This window comes from Pinus tabuliformis, chromosome 5_1, assembly GCF_031772625.1.
Source record: "Pinus tabuliformis cultivar Carrire ecotype Pingquan chromosome 5_1, CPIR1, whole genome shotgun sequence".
Classification (NCBI taxonomy): domain Eukaryota; kingdom Viridiplantae; phylum Streptophyta; class Pinopsida; order Pinales; family Pinaceae; genus Pinus; species Pinus tabuliformis.
Window position 1 is genome coordinate 951,012,839 of NC_142305.1, and position 7,829 is coordinate 951,020,667.

At 32.4% G+C, this 7,829-nt stretch overlaps 1 pseudogene; it reads left to right on the forward strand.

Annotated features, from left to right (window-relative positions):
• The first annotated feature begins 230 nt into the window (after positions 1 to 230).
• Positions 231 to 1,856, forward strand: LOC149167922 (amidophosphoribosyltransferase 1, chloroplastic pseudogene; annotated as a pseudogene).
• Positions 1,857 to 7,829: the final 5,973 nt, after the last annotated feature.

Here is a 7,829-nt window from a genome sequence, read left to right on the forward strand (position 1 = left end):
TGGAAATTGTAAATACGTATATTTTTCATAAAGTAAGATGCTCCTACATCAAACCTACCTAAACCCAACAATAAAATATCATGAAACCTATCCACAAATTATCTAAAATATGACAATATTTATTCTTCTCTTATATTCAAATCTCTATTCAAATACACTCTAAAACCCTACAACTCATCTGCAAAATTATCCCTAGATCCCTAGTAGTCCCCATTCAGACATTTTCCTCTATGGCCCTGGTCTCTATAGGTTTATATGTTCGTTTCATGCCCCAATACCCACAAAAGTTTCTCCTCTAAAATCCATAAAATAGCCCCTAGGGCCCACATAGGAAGGCTAATTTTTCTTTTTTTCCCTATAGAGAAGGAAATTATATCTTCTCTTCAGTTTATGTATAAAGGAAGAATGTCGCGTGGTGGGAATTTGTGGAAACCCTAAGGCAACACAACTCTATTATTTAACTCGGTTGTCCCTACAACATCATGGGAAGGAGGGGTGAACATTGTAATTGTGACTAATGGAATTTTACACACCATAACTAGTGTGGGCCTCATTGATTATTATTGACGAGTCCAAAATCAATAAAATACCTGGGAGCTCAGCCATCATTCATGTGAGGTACTCTAATGCTAGTTCTTCTATGCTTTAAAAAATGGTTCTCTTGGTGTTGCGCAAAATGGGAATTTAGATAATTACGAAATCCTTAGGGCAAAAATTGAAGAAAATAGTTTGATCTTCAATACCTCTTCAGGGAATTTAGATAGTTTATGAAACCCTTAGGGCAAGGCTTGAAGAAAATAATTTGATCTTCAATACTTCTTCTGATACAAAGGTTGCTTCAATTGTTTGATATATCGAAGGTTGGGCCATTTTTGCAGTAGAATGTAAATACATGTTAGAAATTAGAGGGAGTTTATTCTATGGTTTTCCTTCATGTGGATAAATTGGTGGATATTAGGGATCCACATGGGTTAATCCCCTCGTCATGGGGAGGAGGAAGAACGAAGTTATTGTTTTCACCTCTAAGACCTGTGTATTGGATCTCAATGAGGCCAAGTATCAGATAGAAGTGAATCTCATAGAGTTCTTGGTTGTGGAAAAGGATGGGATAAGTTTTGTGTGTTTATTGGCTCGTCAACAGAGAAAATCCTATATATTTGAGCATATTTATTTTTAATTTCCTAATTTTCTTGTCTTCGAGTGATCAATTTATCATTCTAGGTATGTTATCAATGAGATCATCATCAATGAAGATCTAAAGGATTGTGATAATACTATTGTGGTGCTGGACTCAGGTTTTTATTGCACTTGGTTATGTTCCTAAGGAAAATGTGCCTTTCCAACAAGTTATGATTATGATTCATTATGTGGGGAGAAAATTTACAGAGCCTTCTAAAAATATTGGGGGCTTTAGAGTGAAGTTGAAGCTTCCACTAGTGAATGGCAGTCTTGAAGGGAAAGAAGGTGGTTGTGGTCAATGATTCAATTGTCAAGGGCATAAATTCATCCAAAATTTTGAGATTGATTAAACGAGCAAGGGGCTAAATAAATTCACATGAGAATTTCCAGTTCTCTTATTATAGGTTCTTATTACTATGTTTTTGATACACCCAGTAGGGAAGACTTGATTTCCAATAGGTTTTGCATTAAGGACATTGAGAAGTTTATGGGTGCAGATTCACTTGCTTGCTTTCCACTTGAGAGAGGTTAGGAAATGGTTGGCTCATGAGGCTCCAACATTTTTTTATGCTTGATTTTATGGAGAAAACCTTGTCCCTCCTCAAGAACTTAAAACTAAGAGAGTTTTAAACATGATGGATGGTGGGATGAATGGAAATAGCTTAAATTTATTTTAGGGAATTTAACATGATATGAATCTTAGAAGTAAAAATTTCATAGTTGATAGAAAAAATTAAGAAGACAATGTTGAAAGATATTGATACGCAGTTTTAGGATCAGAATTCGAAGGTCATTTTCTTGCGCAATCGTAATTTGTTTTGTATTCCCTTTCAAGCCCTTATTTGTTGATTTTTAATTATGTACCTTTGTGGGTAGATTATGTCAAAGTATATATCAATCATAGTTTGTTAAATCATTGGTTTGCATAATTTGTTTGGGACATAAATTACATTATTCGAGCTGGTTTTATTTAATTTTGGATCTCTAAGGGTATAATCCTATTATAAGTTTACAACAAGAGGATTCATGTTGGATTTTGTTAATTAGATCATGTAAGAAAACTAAATTTTACCGAAATTTGTGATTTTTTTGAAATTTTGTTATGAGTGCTCGATTATTTACATTAAATCTCTAGTTGATGTTAATCTTTATATATTGATTAGGAACCTATAAAGGCCAGTGTATTTTATTATAACAATATTCATAGCAAACATAAGAATCCAACAATGTTATAGCTTGGATAATAGCCATCACCCTCTGGGTATAGGGTTTACACAATACCTAACATTAAACAACTATTACAAGAGTGTCACTATCGCTAACAAATAAAAACTTATTGAGGATAAATTCTTATCTTTTCATTATATGGATAATAGCCATCGCCCTCTGGGTATAGGGTTTACACAATACCTAACATTAAACAACTATTACAAGAGTGTCACTATCGCTAACAAATAAAAACTTATTGAGGAAAAATTCTTATCTTTTCATTATATGTCAAGTTTGAGTCCTATTTACTCCAAAATATTGAAGGTCACATGGGAAAACATAATCTTTATAGGGACAATTTTACTCTTCCAAGGATCTCTTGAGTAAATTAAAACAAAACAACTTTCACGTAATTATTTAAAAATATGTACAAATTCCCACAGTGCCTTAGTTCACTGGGGAGGCTGATGTTTGGTATGTGTTATATTCTTTGTATGACTTGTGGCCCCCCTGATTGGCGTGTTATAGGGGGGGTGGTGGCTCCCCTACACAAGGTTTGGGGCAGCCTGTATATTTTCTATTCTTGTCATTGTATATGTTATATCTTTTTAAGAATTTGTTTGTAGGTATTATCTATAAAAGGTTAAAACCTCCAATTAATCTACCCACCAATATTCCATTCTGGCTATGGTTGATCCCACTTGAAGACACGTTAAAAGGAGATGAGGTTGCGTAAGTCCTAGGAGTACTTAGAAGAATACATACCTCCTTATACCTAGAACATACGTTGAAGGTAAGTCTATATCAGGGTTAAACATTGAAGTCTCATTACCCTTAAAGATCTCTCTTGCCTATCATAGAAGGGCATAAAATTATTTCCTATCGAAATGAAAATTAAAATAGAAAATTATTTGTCAAATTTGAAAGGAATTTTTTTTTTTTTTTTTCAATTGAAGGGTGAAGGATAAGGAAACTTTTCATAATATGCTTTAATTGATATTAATTTTAATTATTTTTTTTTATTACTAATTTTTGTATATATCAAGACAACTAAAAAGATAAAAATGTTAACAATTTTCCTCATATCATGATTCAAAAAAAAAATGTTGTCATTTTTATATGATAGAATCCTCCCATTATGGAGCCCATGCATGTGTTTTCACCTATTTATTGAAGTTACATCTTAGTATAAGGCATTTAATATCAAAATCTTTGGTTGTGGAGAATCCTCTTGCTGCACAAAAGAGAAACAATTCTAATTTGAATGAGCTCTCCATTCTCTCGCTACTTATATTTTCAAATGATACTTACCAATCTTCCATGGGATCCATCTATTGATCTTCTTTCTATCTACTCCACTCTAATTTCTTGGATTTATCAATAGTACATGCATAGCTTCTTTTTCCTACTTAGACACAACAATGGGCACCATGGATCAAAATTGATCCAATGTAGTTTTGATTCGTTATTTTCATAAATTCAACATTGAATTAGTAATAAATTTAAGAATTCATTTTTTTCAATAAATTATAATGGTGTCTCTTTATTCCTTTGCAAATGGTGTTCTACATCATAATGCACATGTGCATAAATCATTAGGCCTAGGCAAAATATTCTTTATTTTATGGCAAATTGTGTTGTTGGAGGTTTTAAATTGTAGTTAGAAAAATACTAGGGGAGGAGGGAAGGAGTATGGAAGCTATGGTTTCTACAGGTGGCCATGGTCATCGCATCATTGCTTTTGGGATTCTTTCTGGCATTTTCCCCTATCTTCTTGCTAGTTTTAGAGCCTTATTCTTTTTTCCGATGGTCCCTTATCTATTATTCATGTTTTTTGCATTGGATTCCTTAGTTCTCATCACTCTCTATGGGGTTTTTGTCTTGTTTAGCCCTATCTTTCTTAATTTCTACAAGTGGTTCCATTTGGAGGGGTTTCAACTGATAGGGAACTAACCTGGCCCTGAACATGGGGTGGAAATATCTCCCAGACATTCCCCTAACATCCTTCAAATCATAGGAGTTTGACGCCCAAGTGTTCCTATTTTATTTTGTTCCTTCTTATGTCATTGAAAATTTATCTATGGGTTTGTAGTGACCTATTTCATTGGCTATCCTAGTGCCCTCATCCTCAGATCATATATTTCCTATTTGTGATAGGGTTTTATCATAAGTTGGGATTTCATTCCCTTATCTTTTCCCTCCAGTGTCAGAAGTTTTTCAGGGTTTCCATGTTTTTCATGGTTACCCTTGTTGTTCTGTATTGCAGTCTCCCTTAGTGTCTTCTTTATTTCCATTGGACCCTATGGAATTTGGTGTAGGCTCCTTATTTTCTATCACTCTTACCATATCATCTGAGGGTAGGGATTTTTGTGATGGGTTTCCATTTTATGGGGTTTTTTGAGGGCCCCTCTTCCTCACATCCCTCTGAACTTATCCTCTACTAGTAGTGTTCTAAAATTTTTGGCTTCTCAAGTCCCTTAGGAAAAGTCTCATTTTTTGGGTAAGGAGGTGTGAGGCTCTGGTAGGGTGGCTTCAGTTGTGTTAGAGAAGGGTCCTTCCAAAAAATAAGGGGGTCCTTCACAAGGAAAATGAAAGAAAAGTCACTTTTTGAAGCTTACCAAGAATCTACAAATGGTTTTGGTGCTAGGTGTAGGGTAATTTAGTTGTGAGTTAAATTACTTCATTAAAATGTCAATCCAAGTTCATACACTTCTGAAGTACACTTTCACAATATATGCTAGGAAATTAACCTTCAATTCAAGAAGGAAATATAGTATAATAAAGGAATTTCAAGACTAAAATTACAATGGAATTATATTCATGAAATGATATCCAAAAATAGCACACACATTTTCTTATAAAAAGCATTAACAGTAGAAACCAAATTTATTCTATGAATGCAATAATATTTATTCTAAGGGAAGAAATGGATCTTGAGCTAATTGATTCTAAACTAGAAAATGATTAAATTTTAATCTATGGAAAATGAAAACGCAATTTCTTTGGGATTATTTCTTATGTACTAGCTTATAGATTATCAAGTGATGACACTAGCATTTATTTTCTAGGAATTTTTGGAATGCACCTTTGTTGTATCTACTCCATGTAACTTTTTTTTTAATAGAAAGGTATGATTTTTTTGTGGAAAAAATAAAATAAATAAATAAAAACACAATTTCTAATTTATGAAAAAAAATGTGATTCTATACTATGAAAAAATAATCAAACTTTATGCTATGAAAAACACTCAAATCTATTCTATTAAAGTATTTAAAATCTATTCTAAAATCTATTTTATGAAAGTGTTTAAAATCTATTCTAAACTCTATTCTATGAAAGCTCTTGAATTATGTTCTAACACACTTACTCTATGAAACCAAGCATAATCTATTATATGAAAGATCAATTTAAAACTATGTTATCAAACTCTATTCTAGGAAAGAATTTAAACTTTGTTCCAAGGAATCATTTTAACTCTACTCTAAGGAAAATAAAGATAGACTTATCCTATGAAAATAAGCAGTTGTTATTCTAGGGAAGACCGATTTGAAATGACAAGTACTTATGCAATCAAAATAAACTAAATCTTGTGAAAGGCAGTGTGTTTACATAATTAAGAATTCTTTGATGTCTGCGTAATAACTCATATTCTATCTATAAATCCAAGGCTAAAACAAATGAAAAAGTAAAATAATAATAGAAAAAAATGATTGACAAATGTTTTTTTTCAAAGCTTTATTCAAGCACTTGTATTTGCATGAGAATAAGAAATAAATGAGTAAAAGATAGAGAAAAAATAAACAAAGCAAAACAGAGCATTAAATGAAATACTAAAAGAAATATTGTATAAAGTAAATGTAAGGAATATAATCTATACTCGTACTCAATAGGGGGCCTTCTGAGGGGCATGAGAGATGGAAAAATCAAATAATTTGTTGATCAAACACGAACTCTTTTCATGAAGGTGCAACCATAGTAGAAAATTGTATTAATAGGGCAATGTGTATACATTTAAAAAAAACTTCACTTGAATTCAAAAATAATAACATCTAAGCATATAGTTTGCTTCTCAATGAAGCATTATAACAACCCTGAGAATCTAATTGCTAGAAGCTAGAGCTACAAATCGACATCTTAGTCTTCGATTTCTATTGGAACTCTAATTCACATGATTCACTATCAAGGAAGTAAATAATGTGAGAAACACATCATCATCCTTCACATCCTTTGTTCTTTCATGATCATGCTCGCTTGATACTCTATTCTAGTGTTGAGAATATGCCATGTCATAGTTTGACCAAACTTTTGACCTTGATGTTGCAGTCAACTAGTGAACTTCCATTTGTGCCTAATAAGTGGAGAATGATGTAAGCACCATTTTTCATCTCCTCATGTGCTTTGGCTGACTTTTCTTCCATGAGATCTATTCAAACCTTGGTTTCAGTTGCAAAATATTAGTGTGGTCAAGGAATGTGTCAAATTCTATAATTCATGCAAATTAAGTTGAATTTACAAAGTAAAACATATAGAATTGAGAGAATACTAGACCTTTACCTTATTGCTTATTTCTGTAGCTTTGATGGATTTTTATTTCAAAATACTATTGTAGTGATGTAAGGATAAGTGGAAAATGAGAGAAAAGTAAGGTAACATAATGTCAAAAAGATGCAATACCTGTGGCCCAACATTCCCCCACGCTTATGGTTTTGCATGTTTGCATGCACCTGTGGTATAAAAAATTCAAAATTGTAGTAGCATTGATCTTTAAAGAAATTTCTCTAAACTCCTTTCTTCTACAAAGCTACTGACCATCTAGGTTTCTTCATTATTATTCTAGTCCTCAACCCATTAATTTTCTATTGGAGCAACTTGTTGGCCTTCTTGAGTTTTAAATTCTTTCGATACCAATGGTACATATGTTTGAGAATTTTTTCATTATGTTCTTTGAGCAATTGATTATCTCCTTTTACATGACTTTCTAGCACTTGAAGTTTAGTTATATCTTCCTTTAGTATTTTAATAATTTCTTGCTCCATATGGAAAGGAATATTGTCATCTTGTATAGTGATATTAAGTTAGGGAACATCATCAATGAAATTTTGTTCAAAGGGAGGATTTACATTATATTTATGTGCTTCTTTCTCCAGCGATTCAAAATAATCACATGCTTATTGTTGAATGATATCTACCTTTGGACTCTTTTCCTTTGGAACTGGTGGAACTGGTGATTATGACTCATGGACATATATAACCTATGATGAAGCAAAATTACTTTGTTTCAACATGCTCCTTGTAATTCTTCGACACTTATTTCCATGCTCTAGCTCTTTTGATCTTTGGTCATTTTTCCTCTTAGTATTTTGATTTTCTGGTTCATGCGAGACCATAATGTTCGGTTCATTTTGTTTAACTTTATTTTCCATCTTTGATACATTTTCCTT